We start from the raw sequence: 17,022 nt of genomic DNA on the forward strand, positions 1-17,022 counted from the left end.
CTGTCTTGCTGAGTATCTCGTTTATTATTATGATCATTATTTGTAGGAATTTTAAAAACGTGCTGTGTTTTGCAAAAAGGTGCAAGATGCCAAATGATCTGCACGAGATGGAGGGTTAGTCATCGGCACTGGCAGTTTTTCTCATTGACTTTGGCAGAAAGGTCCACGCTGGCAGAGAAGAATCAGCACATCAGCTGAGACACGTGATATCTTCTCAGCGTCACTGCTAGTGCCAACTCGTAGTAATTAGGCACCTAACTTATTAATGGTGATGAATCCATTAGAGTTGACAGGCGCCTGGCGGCACTGCCTGGAATTAACCGTGAGTGGTCAGAAGTGCTGTGGGTGACCAAGCATGAAGTCAGATAGTGAATGGAGCTGCCACTTCTCCCTGGGCTTTTACCAAATGGAGAGTTTTGGAATCAGATAGACAAAGATGCACACAGTGTTTGAGATTAAGGATCCGAGCTAACATTAGAAATACTTATGGCTTGGCACAAAATCTTAAATTGCTGTAAAAACAGGACATTACAAAAAAAAAAAACAGCTCTCCACAGCCTGGCATAATTGGACTCCCCTCTCCTTGACTGACACACTTTTACTTAATGGCATGTAGCATTCAATAAGAAATGCCAGAATCCCACTCCTGGGTTGGTCTGCCAGGTGGCAGCATGCCCACCTGCTTTGAAATCTAGCTTATTGAGATTACCACACAAATACCTGAAGGATTTTGAAGTGATTAAGGTGTTTCAACCTATATGCATACACTGAAAAGAGACAATGCCTGTCACTTTAACAGGGTCCAAATGTGCCTTGAGACGGGGCATGAACTGGCTCTGTGCAGACGTTTAGAAGTAGGTATTTGAGCAGAGGCTCCAAACGCACTTCTGTTTGATAAATACAAAGCAGTTCAGAACCTGGCTGAGCTAGACACTAAGTTCTGTAATGCAGTGTGGCATTTTGTGATTATCTTAAATCATATGACTTGCTTTATATACAGTGAATGGAATTTTTAAAAATAGGCTACTGCTTTGTAAAATCTAGTGAATTGCAAAAATCCCTCAGAGTGACATTACCCAATTGCAGCGTCAAGAATACTAATGACGCCCAAATGGTCTATTTTAAATCCTAGTATCACTCATTCTTGGTATATTCAGAAATTTGAGATTATAGAATTTGTAACATAGGAGAGCAATTCATTGTAAATGATCCAAAACTGTAAACTTAGTAAGTTCTACATTGTAGGACTATGTGTAAACTTTAGCTCTACTAGTCAAGCATGGCATTTTATTCCAGTCCTATTAGGCACTGGAAATACCTAGAAAAGGAGGAAGTGAAGGGTAAAGTGACTTCTTTGCACAGACTCAATACATTTCCAGACTTGAAAAAAATATTCTCGTTATTTGAAGGAGTTGGAAATGACCCAAATTAGAAAGGGGCTATTTAAAATCAGGAAAGACGTTTTTCAAAGAACTAAACAGCTAAGTAGCCATTGCTCTTCTGTTGAACTATGAAATCCAACATGCTACAAAACTAAACTTTTTTATGCCATAGATAGATAGGGTGAGGGCTTGAAAACAAAAATTTGATCAGGTCTCTCCCACTGCTTAAATACACACTGTACCTTGTCATTAAACTAAGTTATTTCCTCTCTTAGGTGGTCTCATCATGCCCTGTATCCCCCCCATCTTTACACACAGCACCTATCTGTTACTATGTGTTGAATGTGAGTCGTCCATCCCTAGAGCTTCGTGAGGGCGGGGACTGTATCTGTTTTGCTTACCACCATATTCCACCTTGTACCACACATATTCATTGAAAGAATGAATGACACCACGTAAAGACAGAATGCCAGTAGAATGTTTTTCTTTAATCCAATTGCTTTTATCAGCTTCACTTACATTAATAAACATTTATAGTTGATGCTTCAATTTGGACTAGTGAATCATGAAGATTGCGAATGGGCCTTATTTCCATTTTCTAACTCAGTTTCTTATTTTCCTATCCTGACTCCAGCCCACTCCTGGTTTCTAATAGGAACAAAATCTTCATAGGACTGATAAGGATCAAATTGGGTTTTGATATATAATAGAGTCAATCTAGGCACTAAAATTTGAAAATAAAACATACTATGCAATCCATGCATACAAATTGTCCTAAGCTTAGAGTTTCTGATCACTTACAATGAATTACTTTTCCTTCTTGACAAATTCGTGTAACTATCTGACTATTGACATAGTATGTAAATGAGCCAAAGAAGGCCTCTGTGTACTGGCCCCTAGGTTATTTCTTTACTGCAGGCTGAGATCCATTAGCTCAAAATCCCGCTGGCACCAAACTCAAATTTTTACATATCCAATTAATTTAAAAATAGCCCAAACAAGCAGATCTTTTGGCCATTTAGAGTCCCCATGAAGGATCACCTGATGCTTGTCCATTGATAAGGCAGGGCCTTATAGTTGTAAGGCCCCAAGTCACCGCTGCCAGTAGGAATTCTCTGACCCAGAGACTCCTGCCATGCTCCGAGCGACATCACTTTCACACATAAAACTCCTCTCTGATCCCCGGGAGTTCACTAGCTTTCTTCCCCTTCTGGATGGTGATCCCCTCACTGTGAGCCTCCAGACAGTCTTCTGCTGTGAGGGACTTCCCATTCATGCAACCCTGTCCAAGCACTGCCCAATAAAGCTCTTTGTGTGTTACTGCCTCTTGTGGTCATATTGTTTTCCTTGATTAACCTCAAATCCCTGGAACCCCTACACATCTAGTTAGAAAGAGGTTAACCTCTGAGAACATAGTGGTAGAAATTCATACGCAGGAAACATCTTCATTGTGAGCACTCCATTAATCATGAAAAGAACATGTTTCACCACAATTGCAAAGTCAGAGCTCATAAGCTAGAAGGACCCACGGATATATTTTCAAAGGTCTACAACTAGCACCCTTCTCCACAAAATTGTATACCAAGTACTATGTGTATACAGTTCTTTTAGAGGAGAGAGTCCCCAGCCTTCATTTGCTTCTTCAAGAGATTAAGAAACCCTAAAAGTTAAGAACCAGTAGTTTGCAGTCTCCAGTAGGCTACAATTCTGCCTTTCATTTTACAGGAGTACATCATGTTACACTTTGGGCTGGACTTGGCTCAGCTGGACGCAGCACAGAGTGGGAGGGAAAGACGAAGACCAGGAAGAAAATTTACCAACCAGAGACCTGACCACTCTCATTGAAGGTAGGAAATGACAGTTGAGTCTTAGAAGCACAACTCGATACTCAATGATATAGCTACTATAAATATATGGCACAGACCATCAGTTATGTGGGTTTGAGGAAGAGCAGTCAAGTGTTCCAATAGGTGAGGTGATAACAGGAGCCATCAGCATGTTTGAGTGGAGCCCTCCCTCTAAATTCAGATCAGGATTGGTCAACCATGGGATTCTCACAATGGCGGATGGCTGTGGAGGCAAGAACCATGCTGGGCTGGGGAAACACAGCTTTACAGTAGAAGTCCACCAGGTAGGAAGGATAGATGAGTAAAAGAAAGAAAGAGAGACAGAGAGAGAAAGAAAGAGAGGAAGACAGATAGACAACTATGGTTTCAGGATACTGGACATCAGAGAGTAAAGGATGAAGATTCCCAAGAGGTGGGAAATAAATGACATGAGCCTTTCAATTGCCTCCGCTTACTGCCTTGAGAGAACCAGATAGAGCTCAGAAGATTCTCTGAATTGAGGAGACAGATCTAGGGAGAACAAAGCAACTAGCGATTTTAGAATGGGGCGCTAAAGAGAAGAGAGCTTCAGAGACAAAACTCCGGGGACCTTCAGAGGCCCCCCCTCTTGAGTATTCAGCAGAGTACTGATAAGCACATGTGTGTGAGTGAGCCTGAAGAAGAAGTTTCTGAAAGGATTAAGGATGGTCCATCGTGTTCAGACAGGGCTGATAATATTGCCCATTCCTACCAGCCAGGTTGGAAAAACCCATAATTCACGAATATTCATTACAATACTCAAAAAGTTTTTCCCTCAGTAATGAGAAATAATTAGCCCTAGATGTACCACTGCTCTGGACTCACCTAAAAAATTATAAAAGCAATACCTAAAAGAATCAAACTGTTTCCAAGTAATTTAATTGCATCCCAGAACAAAGATCAAGAATACTCATAGGAATACAGAAATATCCAACACCTAACAAAGTAAAATTTCCCACAAAGAATACCAAGCATATAAAAAAACAGGGAAACATGACCTATAATAAAAAGAATAATCAATAATTGAAACCAACCCAGAATTGACATATATTAGAATTAGCAGACAAGGACATTAAAATAGTTGTTATAATTATATTTCATACACAATTCCATATACAGTTCAAAAATTAAGCAGATGTGAAAGATATAAAAAAGACTCATATTGAACTTCTATACAAGAAAACCAAAATATATGAGATAAAAATACAGTGGATGAAATTTATAGCACGTTAGACATGGCAGAATAAAACATTAGTGTACTTGAAGACACAGCCATCTAAACTGCCTAAAATGATACACAGTCAAAAAAGAGAATACAAAAGAAATTGAAAAGAGCATCTCTGGGCTTTGGGACCACTTCAAATGGCCTAACATATGTACACTTGGAGTCTTTAGATAGCAAAATATTTGAGGAATAATGGTCAAAATGTTTCCAAATTTGATGAAAGCTATAAATCCACAGATCTAAGATGCTCAATGAACCTCAAGCACAAGAAACATAAATAAACCCAGACCAAGGCATATCATAATCAAATTGCTCAAACCAGTGCTAAAGAGGAAATCTGAAAAGTGGCCAGAGAAAAGGACGCATTACACGCAGTGGAACAAAGATAAGGATGATGTCAGAATTCTCACTGGAAACAATGCAAGTGAGAAGATAGGGAGGAACATCTTTAAAATACTAAAAGAAAACAACTGTTAACCTGGAATTCTATACCCAGCCAAAAAAAAAAAAAACCTTTCGAAAGTGAAAGCAAAACAAAGATGTTTTCAGACATAAAAAAGATAAAAGAATTCATCACCAGACTATTTGCACTTCAAGAAATGCTAAAGTCCTTCAAACAGAAGGTAAATGATAGTATCGAAATATATATGTATACTGATATATATCAATATATCCAAATATAGATCTACCAAAGGAAGAGACAGCACTGGGGATGGTAATGACACGGGTAAATATATAAGGTGGTTTTTATATTATTTAAATTTTTATAAAAGATAATTGGTTGACAGGGGATGAGGGGAGGGAAGGATAAATAGGCAGAGCACTGAGGATTTTTAAGGCAGTGAAAATGCTCTGAATGATACTATAATGATGGATACATGTGATATATTTGTCAAAAACCATAAAATGTACAAGACTAGGAGTGAACCCAAATGTAATCTGTGGACTTAGCGTGATAAGGATGCGTGAATGTAGGTCCATCAATTATAACAAATGTCCTACCCTGGTAGGAGATACAGATAATGGGGGAGGCTGTGCATATGTGGGGGCAAGAAGTATATGGGAAATCTCTGTACCTTCTGCTCAATTTTGCTGTAAACCTAAAACTGCTCTAAAAAGTAAAGTCTATAAAAAAAGAAATTGTCCATTTAAACAAATTAATGCCACTGTATTTTGGATTTATAATATATGTAAAAGTAAAATGTATGACAAGAATATAATGAAGGCCAGGAATGAATAAATGGAAACAAACTATTGTTAGGTTCTTATACTATATATGAAGTGATATAATACCACTTGAAGGTAAACTGTAGTAAGTTAAGATGTATACTATAAACCACTCATCACAAAACAAAGAGAGCTAATAAACGAACAATGGAGATAAAATGGAATCATAAATAATGTTCAGTCCAAAAAAAGAAAGAAAAAGAAGAAAAAGTGAACAGGGTCAGTGGGAAAACCAATAGCAAGATGATAGACTTAAACTAACCAAATTAATCACACTAAATGTTAGTCATCTAGACACTCCAACAGAGATTGTCAGATTAGATAAAAGAACAAGACCAGACCACGCTACCTACAAGAAGCATGCTGTAGATATAAAGACACAAACAGGTTAAAAGTAAAAGGATAGAAAAAGATGCACCATGCTAACACTGGTCAGAAAAGCTTCAGTGACTATTTCAATATCAGACAAAGGTAGACTTCAAAGCAAAGAATGTTTCCAGGCACAATTGTGGTCATTTTGTAATGATAAAGGGATCAATCAGTCAGGAAGACATGGCAGTTCTGAAGATGTATTCCCTTAATAACAGAATTTCAAAATACATGGAGCAAAAAATGATAGAACTGCAATGAAAAATAGATAAGTTCACAATTATAGTTGGAGAGTCCAAAAACCTCTTCTCCATAACTGGTCAAACAAATAGACAGTAAATTAACAAAAATTTAGAAGACCTGAACAACGCTATCAACCAACCTGACCTAAATGACACTGACAGAACATTCCACCCAACAACAGCAGAATACACATTGTTTTCAGGTTCACATAGAGCATTTACCAAGATAGGCCATGTTCTGGGCTACAGAGCAAGTATCAGTAAATTTAAAAGCAGTCTGGTTGTGCAAATTATGTTCTCTGATCCCAATGGAATTAAATTAGAAATCACTAACAGAAAGATATCTGGAAAATCCCCAAATATTTAGAAACTAAACAACGTATGTGTCAAAGAAGAAATTTAAAAAGAAATTAGACAGTATGTTGACCTCCCAACAAGTGTTGAAAAAAAAAATCAATGGATGTTCATTATACCTTTGATGGTGTGAAATGATTTGATTTGCATTTTTAAAAGTCACTCTGGGGGGCCGGCCCGGTGGCACAAGTGGTTAAGTGCGCGTGCTCCACTGCGGCGGCCTCACCGGTTCGGAGCCCAGGCACGCACTGATGCACCTCTTGGCAAGCCATGCTGTGGCAGCATCCCATATAAAGTGGAGGAAGATAGGCATGGGTGTTAGCCCAGGGCCAGTCTTCCTCAGCAAAAAGGAGGAGGATTGGCAAATGTTAGCTCAGGGCTGGTCTTCCTCACAAAAAAAAAAAAAAAAAAGTCATTCTGGGCCAGCCTGGTGGCGTAGTGGTTAAGCTCGCATGCTATGCTTCAGTGGCCTGGAGTTTGCAGGTTCGGATCCCAGGTGCAGACCTACACACAGCTTACCAAGCCATGCTGGGGTGGTGTCCCATATATAAAGTAGAGGAAGATGGGCACAGACATTAGCCCAGGGCCAATCTTCCTCAGCCAAAAAGGGAGGATTGGCAATGGATCTTAGCTCAGGGTTAATCTTCCTCACCAAAAAAAAAAAAAAAAAAGGTCACTCTGGATATGTCACTGGTGTCATTAGCAAAAGCAGTTTTAAGCTTGACTTTAAAAGGAAGGAATTTAAGGTCATAGCTAGAGGGAAATATGGTACCGAAAAAAATTTTGTTTATATGAAATAACACATGGGAAGTTTTTACCACTTTCACTGAAAATTAGCTCCCATTTATGAAATTTCAAACATCTCACACTGTCCCCGCCACCGTCCCTCCTTTAAATTCACTTGCTCAAGTGTTCCCTGGGCCTTAATTCTTTGTCTGAATCACACTTCGACCTGATGATACCACCACTTTTTTACTATCCATTAGCCCCTCCTAGCCTTCCTTCCATCCTTGTCCTCCCAGACGTTGTGATCCTTGTTACAATCAACCTTCTGCAAATACTGTACTGTACAGTCCTTTGTCCCTCTCTCAAAAACCCAACTCTGCATAAAGCCTAGCGCTTGACTTCTAGCTTCTACCAAACAGATGAACGTTGCTAAAGGAAAATCATCAGAGTTAAGTGGTTTCACTTTAAATCCGTGAACTATAACCTGAATTGACCCCTTATACCATGCAGCAGTCCTATGTGTCTCAAGAAGGCTTTTCACTTAACTATTCTTTCTGACTCTAGCCTTGCCTCACAACTAATTCTCCGTTAAAGTGACCTTAAAATATTAACAGAATCAAGTTACTCTACTATTAAAACACATCAATAGCTTCCAAACGCACTTAAAATAACATCTACATTCTTTTCTTGGGCCTTTGGGGCTGACCTACTGTGGACCTGACTCTCCAGCTTGATTCTTTGCCATTCCCCTTTGGTTCACTACGTTCAGGCTGCACTTCAGTCAAGCCTCTGGCAATGTGGTATTCTTTGACTGTTCACATCCTACATCTTGTTAAGAGTCTGTTAGGATTCCCTTCTTCTGGGAAATTTTCCTTCCCTGACTGCCCCTGCTTTGTTGATCTTTGTTTTCTCTGAATTTCCATTCCCTTTAAAGTCTATCCCACATCTTGACGAGCTTTGACTACTACTTATGTTGCTATTTTATTGTTTTTTCCATACTTGACTCTAACCTTGTAGGAAAAAGACCTGTGTAGATTCCTAGCTACAATGCTGGCCACAAAATGGGCACTCAAATATTTGACTTATTAACTGCTAGGAGGCAGACGGGGGAGATAGCCTTCTCCCATGATAGTGATAGAGAGGAACTATATCATGAAGACTACAGACTCTGTAGTCAGACTGCCTAAGATCAAGGTCCAGTTCTCCCATTTTCTGGCTATAGGACCCAGAGGAAGTTATTTAACCTCTCTCAGCATCAGTTTCCTCACGTGTAAGATGGGAACAATAATACTACCTGCCTAATAAAATTGTAGTAAGGATTAGATGAGATAATATGAAAAGAATGTATCATAGTACCTAGCACATAGTAAGTATTCTATAAACATTATCTGTTACTATATACTCATTTTATGAGGATTTTTTAAATGTCTACAGGAAAACATTCAAATGACATATGAGATACAAGGAAATTAACATTTGTTGAGCACATAATCTGTGTCAGATATTATGCTGGACATTTTCCATACTTAAGTAGGTAAAAAAAAAGAAAAAGTATACTGAACAAAATTAAAATGAAAACACAACAAATCAGAATTTGTGGGAAGCTGCCCAAGCAGAACATATGGGAAATTTTCTAGCATTAAACACATATTAGAAAAGAAAAAATATCTCAAATAAATTACCTCAGCTTTCACCTTAAGAAACTAGAAAATGAAAAGCAAATTGAAGGCAAATCAAGCAGAAAGAAGGAAATAATCAAAAGTGAAAATTCAATGAAATAGAAACAGAAAGCCAATAGAGGAAATCAATGCAGCAAAGAGCTTGTTTGAGAAGATCAATAAAATTGATAAACTTGTAGCCAGACATATCAGGAAAAAAGAAAGTAGAAACAAAAACCAATACCAGGAATGAAGGTAGTGACATCGCACGAGATTTTACAGTTATTAAAAGAATTATAAGTGAATATTATAAACAACTTTATGCCTATAAATTTGACAACTTGGATAAAATGGGTTAATTCCTTGAAAAGAGATAATCCACAAAACTCATTTAAGAAGAAATAGATGACCTGAACAGCTCTATATCTACTACAGAAATTTAATTAAAGTTAAAAACTTCCCCACAAAGAAACCTCCAGGCCCAGATGGCTTCAGTGAGGAATTCTAACAAACATTCAAGGAAGCAATATTACCAATTTTATGCAAACTCTTCCAAGAAAAATTGAAAAAGAGGAAATATATCTCTCCTCATTCTTTGAGGCTAGCATTATCCTGATACAAAAACTAGGTAAAAACGTTACAAGAAAAGAAAAAAAACAGGCTTATATCTCTCATGAACACAGATGCAAATATTCTAAACAAAATTTCAGTGCAAATCAAATCCAATATACATATTATATAAAATATGTATACATGTACATACATATATAAATATACATACATCATGATTAAGTGAGGTTTAATTCAGGAATGCAAGGTTGGTTTAACATTCAAAAATCCATCAATATAATTTGCCACATTAATAAACTGAAAAAGAAAAGCCATCTGATGATCTCAATAGACAGAAGAAACATTTTAAAAAATCCAGTTTCACAGCAAACTAGGAATATGAGAGAAATTTCCTCAGGCTGATACAGGGCCCTTAATGGTGCAATGCAGAAGGTCAGGAAGAAGACAAGGATGATGGCTTTCACCACTTCTATTCACCATTGTACGGTAGGTCCTGGGCAGCTCAGTCAGGCAAGAAAATAAATCATATGCATCCAGATTGGAATGGAAGAGCTAAAACTGTCTTATTTACAAACAACATAATCGCCTCTGTAGGAAATCTAATGAATTCTAAGTAAAAAAGATAGTAGAATGAATAAGTAAGGGTATCAAGGGTGCAAGATCAATATTAATAATGTACACCTGACATTACACAGTGTTCTAAGCCATTATGACCTCAATAAAATAACCGAAAAAAAAATCAAATGCATTCCTAGATACTAGCAGGGAGTGAGCAATTGGAGATTTTAATTAAAAACACACCAGCACTTACGACGGCGTGAAACTTACGACTAAATATGACACAAGATGTGTAAGACCAATAATACATTGCTGAGGAAAATTAAACTCCTCTATTAGTGGAGAGACACACCTTGCTCATGAGATGGAAGACTCAATATTGTTAAGATGTCAGTTCTCCTCAAATTGATCTATGGATTCAAAGCAATCCCCGTCAAAATCCCAGCAGGCTTTGTACAGCTCTCTGATAAAGCCTTTCTTCACAAAGCAATTCTATCCAGCTTTTGCCAGTGTGTACGAAGAAACTCAAAATGAAAATCAAAGAAGCCTAATCATGGACGTATGACACACCTTGATCCTCTCTTTGGTCATTCTTTCTTCTTTCATGTCACTGATTGGTCCTTATTTTTGCATTTTGATTTTGATGGATCTATCTGTGGGGGAAAAAAAGAAAATTTATTTGTTACAGGAAGATTAACTTCTATAAGGGAAGAAGTAAAAGCTGAAACTGAGACCAGCCAGATAAGGAAGAACTTGGTCAGTGAGGGTCAATCCAGTAGGGACTGTGCCAATCAAAGGTCTTCTGAAGGACGCTGATAATCCAATAATCATCTTTGCAAAGCCCGGGAGCCTGGAAGGCAGCCTGGTGTGGTGAGCAGGCCACGGGCGTTTGAGACGGGGGCCTGGGCTCCCATCCAGTTCTGGGCAGCAGCTGCCTGTCTGCACCCAAGAAAAGCCCTTCGCCTCCCACCTTCCTCAGAGGAGAAAGAAGGAGTGTGTTAGACCAGTGCTTTCCAAGCTTTGTCCATCGACACACTGGCCTCCAAACTTTTCATATTGTATACCCCTCCTCCAGGAATTCCTTGAATATCTACACCCACTAGATGCATATTTACATATAAATTACATTCATGTATATGCTTGACTATATCAATATATTATATAAATTGTAGAAAGTTGCAGAAATGACTTCTTTAAAGATGAGATGAAAACAAATAGATGTTCTCATATTTTCTTCCCACATGTCCACTGATCGCTTTGGAGCCAAGGTTCAAGACTGAGCCCCATAATCCATCATCACCAGTGTGGATGGAGCAATGGCCTATGCAGGGGTTCCCGAGGCTCTGCCGGCCTCAATTAAACCAGCTTCACTTTATCTGACCCACACCTCAGAGCTCCACCAACTGAAGAAACTTCGAACACCATTAAACTAGACGTTCTCTAAGTTTATTTTTTTGCTTAAAGAACCTATTTCCTCATTACTTTTCCCACCATATAAAATATTATGTATTCCTCCTATGTAGCAAACTATGCACTACTAGTACAAATAGTTCCTGACTAAAGAAACATCATACTTTTGTTTTGTTTTTCAACATGACCAACCTCAGCCGTCACACCACCCTGCAAGGTGAAGTAATAAGAGAAGGCGGGCAGATGACCATGAAAAAGATCAAAGCGAAATTTTTTTTAACAGCTAAACATAGTAGAGTAAGTGAAGTCCACTGTATAAACCATTTTCCTTATCAAAATGATCCTAAGGAAAACACCCAGAGGGACCAAAAATTCCCAAATTAGATACAATACTTAATGTATCTTCTCGTATACAGTTCCCAGTGGCGAAAGCGGCTGTGAAACGGGTAGTCCCAGCGGAGGCTCCGGGAAGCCGTCCCCATGCTACTGTTGTTAAAATCCCGGTTGCATAAAGGGAGGAAAACACAGTGTCTCCCGGACGAAGGGACCGTGCAGCCGTGCTTCAGGGCGGGGCGGCCCTGCACTGCATTTCTGGTCAGGCCCCCGGAAAAGGCAGGCAGGCACTAAGGGACAGACAGGCCATGTGACTCTGGGGGGGCTTTTGTTCCAAGTTCCCAAAGGAAAATCAAGAGGGCACCAAAACAAAACTCCTATTTCCTGAACCACAATTTAGCCCTTGAAGTGGTTCTCTGGGAGTCAGTTCACCCTCAAGGGCAAGCTGGGAGAAAAGGAGTGCTTTTCCCCTAAAATCAGAGTCGGTGACCTCTTCTGATCTAGTAAATAGCCTCCATGCCAACTCCCAAAAGTGTTTTCAGAACTTTGCCATTCCATCCTCTTCACCAGGAAGACCGAGATTTCTAGCTCCTGTTGGAGACATCCTAACATCTTCTTCCTGCCCATTAGGGTTGGGAGAGTTCACATGAGTGATGACGTAGAGATGGTGTGCGTAAACTCAAAGTATAATTATCTTTACATATTGCATTGCAGCCCTGACATGTTTACCCCATAATTAAAAGTATTGTAAAGATAACTAATGCTTTTTGTTGTCCTGCCTCATGTCTCCAGCTTGTGAGCACACTGCATTCCAGAAGTGGCTCCGCACAGTCACAGCCCATCCCTGAGAGCTTGAACAATGCTACTAACTAGCAGTTCAACTCCCTTTAAACTAGCAAACCCCAGACGTCCTGGAGCAGGTCCACAGATCAATTGCAAGTGGCTGCTGAAGCCAGAGCCTCACCTTTTCTGCGAGGCATCCCTCTCTCCACATAGAGGAGAAGGTTTAAATGCCTGCAGATATGTGCAAAACGCTTCCCCTCCGGCTCGCCATGTTTGGAAATGAACTCACCAGATACCCTGGAGGCAGTGGCCAAATAAAATAGGATCCACAGACTAGGAGGGGAACTGGGTATCTCTTCCTGCAGGTGGAAGAACACAGGTGAGTCAATGTGTTGATATAACTCCCCTCCACCATCAGCCAATGGGGCAGGGATAGGACCCAGCAAATATTCATCCCATAGTCATGGCCTGTGCACGCACGTACGTACACACACACACACACACACACACACACACACACACACAGAGATGTGGAGTGCCCCAGCCATCTCCTCTCCCCTACACAGCCCTCTTCCTCTCCAAAGTGATTCTCCTCTCCTCGTGTCCCACAAGCTGGTCAAGGTCCCCTGCACTGATTCAACACCCAACCTCTCCCGCTTGGAAAAGAGCGGTGGTGTGGTTCTGTTGGTGGTGAAGTTGTACTCAGGAGCAGAAAGCAGAATGGGGCCCCAGGTGGACATGTTGTCCTCTAATTTTGCAGGGCCCATGCATTTCCAGCCCCCACTGCCCAGATGGCCCCAAGGGCGCTGCAGGGGTGCTGGCTGGCCCTGAGGAGGAACCACCCAAGGCCACTCACAAAGAGGTGTTCCTCTTCCCCACGGGGGCTTGGCAGCCTTGCAATATGTGGCCACTTTCCCCTCTGGGGTCAAAGTTCCTGGATCCCCAGGGAGCATATCTGGATGGTTTGAGAGGAGTGAGATTATAAATGTCACATTACCCTCTTGCCCTTCATCTGGAGCCCCACTGACATCACAAACCGGTGACAGGCTCGGCTCCCACCTCCTGAAGACTCCCTCCCTCAGCACGGCCCCCCAGGGCCTGCACAGCTCCATCCTGACTCGCAGAAAAGGCGTTGAGATCCTTGGGCTGTCCGTGTCATTACCCACATTTTTATTGCAGATGAATAACACAAAGGGAGGCTGTCAGTGCTGGCTGAGGGACAAGGTCAGACCTGTGGATGGAATTGCTCTGTGAAGAAAATTCCCCAAATGCACCAACAGACTAAGGTGCCCTGGCGGCGTGGCCACACTGTAAGCTCCCGCCAGGTGGGGGCCAGGTCCCCTTCATAACTGCACACCCCACACTTATCTCTTACAATTGTAAGGGCGCAGTGAGTACTTTTTGAGTTAACGAGCAAAGCAGCCTCTGCAGGGCCGTGGAGCTTTATCCTACGTGCGTCCTCCAAGCTTTTGTTAAAGTGCTCCACGGAAGTGTCCAAGGTGTTGACCACGGTTCCAGAAGATCTCCATAGACTCACCTTCTGCCCCTGAGAGTCACAGTACAGCCTCAGAGCAGCAAGACTCTCTCCTTGGACTCATATGTTGTCGTATGTTATTTAAGAGGTTCCTCTCTGGAAGGACTATAATTCATAGTGCAGAAAATGGCAAGCAAACTCTAAAAATGACCCCAAAGGCAGTGTATGAGTGTAGCAAATTGAGGGTCTCATCAGTTTCTTCATTTGAGGGAACTAATGATTGGACGCATCTCTAAACATTTACCCCGTTTTTGTCGCTGCTGATTCTGTGAAACCCAGGTTGGGGGATATTTGGTAGGAGTATGCAATGGCATCCAGCAAAGCCTGAAAAACTAGGGGAAATAATGACAACAGATGTAAACAGCGGAGGGAGCCCGCCAGGCCTTGAGGTGTCTACCAATGATTGCTTTGACCCACCTCCAGAGCTTTCCTGACTCATACAGGCACAGGAACGACAGTCATCCACATGCGAAATATCCATACTTTAAAACTCTAAATAAAATTTAAAAAGCTAAAAATTTAATTTTTAAAAGTCTAGTTTTTATCATCACACTTGTGCATAGAATCTGTTAACCAAAGGGCCTTCGCATCCTTCCTCTGGCTCATGCCTTTCTTCACTTGCTCCTGGTCCTTTTCTGTTCTCGGGATGGGAGAGGCTTGACCTGGAGCAGCACTTCTGGCTGGCAAGTGGCAAGCAGGTGTTGCCATGCTAGGCATCATAAGGCTGGGAAGACGGCTTCATGTCGTTCAGGGCATATAACGAGAACTATTTTTGGTGGTATAACAATTAGTAACGTTATGTTCACATGTTTATCAGGTTTATCTGTGAACAATAATACATGGGGCGAATGTTTATTGAGTGTCTATGATATACAACCGAATACTTTGTTGCATTTTGCCTTCAAAGTTAAGACTGTAGTTAACTATATACAGCAGGGTTCTTCAAACATTTTTTGTAAAGCACCAGACAGTAAACATTTTGGGCTTTATGGGCCATAAGGTCACTGTAGCAACTACTCAACTCTACCTATGGAGGCCTAAAGCAGCCATAAAAATTTATTGACAGAAACAGGCAGGGGGCCAGATTTGGCCGCTGCCATAGTTTGCTGACCCCAATCTACAGACATCACTCCTTCAGCAACCTTAGCTGTTGAACTAAGAATCTGGAAATAAGAAGAGTGAAAAACAAAAGCCTCTAAGCAGCCAGCAGAGACATCGACAGGCTTGTGAACGGAACTTCCCTACTTTATACATGGAATAGCTGCTCAAGTCCGCAGCCCCATGAATTTACTTATATTTTTTTCAAATTTTCTTATAAGCTGCATGTACTTATTCTGCCTATTTTTGTAAAGTTTTGTTGGCACACAGCCGCGTCCTTTGTTTATGTTTCATCTATGACTGCTTTCCTGCTGCAATGGCAAAGCTGGGTAGTTGGAACAGAGACCCTATGGTTCGCAAAGCCTGAAATACTTGCTATTTGGCTTTTTAGAGAAAAAGTTTGCCAATTCCTGCCTAAGATTTTCATTTTAAGGACTAGACTTTGGGAAATCATGACCTAGAACATAATTGTTGGATGTCTCTCTCCCTCAAGATTATTTAATAAAGGTCTCACTGTCTATACATGTTTATAAACATAAAAATCCCAGAAAGAAAACAAACATGGGTCTAATAATTAACAATGAAGTCAATTAAGACAGCTCAAGTAGGTACTCATCAATTGTTACGTTATACAAATATTTGCTTGGCATATTGACTCTAACGCTCCTAAAATACCTATTTCAGCTTCATCACTAATTAGGGCAATTATTATATTTACTTTGGGAATAGCTACTCTTTATCTTCCTCCAAGTAAATTAAATGTATATGCAAATATTCTTTAAATGCCATGATATTTCCACCCTCTGACCTTTTAAAACGTATCAGATAGCTTTTTTAAGGGTGGGGTTCTTTGGAGGAAGCTAGCAAAGACAAAGTCATCATGAACCCCCACTAAAACGAGGAAATGATTAGATAATGATTAATGAACTTAGCTTCAGGCTGTTGAATGAAAATATAATTGAATGGTGAAATAAAATTCATACAAGTGTTATTTGGAGTTTGATGCAATAATAGAACATAAGGATGAATGGAAACCAAGAAGCAAATCAGCCAGCTCTGAAGCCGAGCGAGCTCTGTAGAGGAGGAGTTGCCATAGCAGCCCACACTCGACCTGAGCCTATAAGTGTGGTTCTGCCTACCTCGGCGCTCCTCGTGGCTTTCAGTGATAAAGAAGTAAAAAGTGGCAAATTCTCAAAAGGTAGGAATGGATAACTGTTAAAATTCTTAAGGAACTTGACTTGGGAAACAATGGCACCGGTGTGGTCCCTTTTCTTTGCTGGATTACTTCTCATCTGCACTGCCCTCTGTCCTCCCCGTTCACTCCCTCCTGTCCTCCTCTTTTCTTTTATTTCTCTTACTTTCTTTCCTGTTTTCCTGTCTCTTCTCTTATTTGCCAAACCTCTCCCTGCCTATCGGTCCTCCCTCATCTTGGTGGAGAAAGGAATTCAGCAGGATATCCCTCGAGCCATGAGTGGGATGGGAGTGGGATCACTGCTTTCCCTTCATTAAAATCACAGGGCGGCTGCCACCACATTTACCTAGCTTCATCCAGGAGCAGGAGTTCTCTGGTACCTAAAACTTGTCCTTTTAGGCAACAAAACATGTCCTGCTTTAACATTTTAATGTTGATCGACCAATGGGTGTTCAACTATATTTACTGTATCCTGTTTAATCACAGTTATTTGTAT

At 40.5% G+C, this 17,022-nt stretch overlaps 1 long non-coding RNA gene across 1 annotated transcript in view; it reads right to left on the reverse strand.

The window, feature by feature from the left end:
- The window catches only part of LOC147915349 (uncharacterized), a 211,251-nt gene that overhangs the window by 62,681 nt on the left and 131,548 nt on the right, over nt 1–17,022 (reverse strand). Inside the window, exon 3 of the long non-coding RNA XR_015553881.1 lies at nt 10,747–10,829. This is a non-coding gene — a long non-coding RNA (uncharacterized LOC147915349). The remainder of the gene's footprint in view (nt 1–10,746; nt 10,830–17,022) is intronic.

The sequence above is a fragment of the Ceratotherium simum genome, chromosome 13 (assembly GCF_057802395.1).
Source record: "Ceratotherium simum simum isolate JZ-2026a chromosome 13, ASM5780239v1, whole genome shotgun sequence".
NCBI lineage: Eukaryota > Metazoa > Chordata > Mammalia > Perissodactyla > Rhinocerotidae > Ceratotherium > Ceratotherium simum.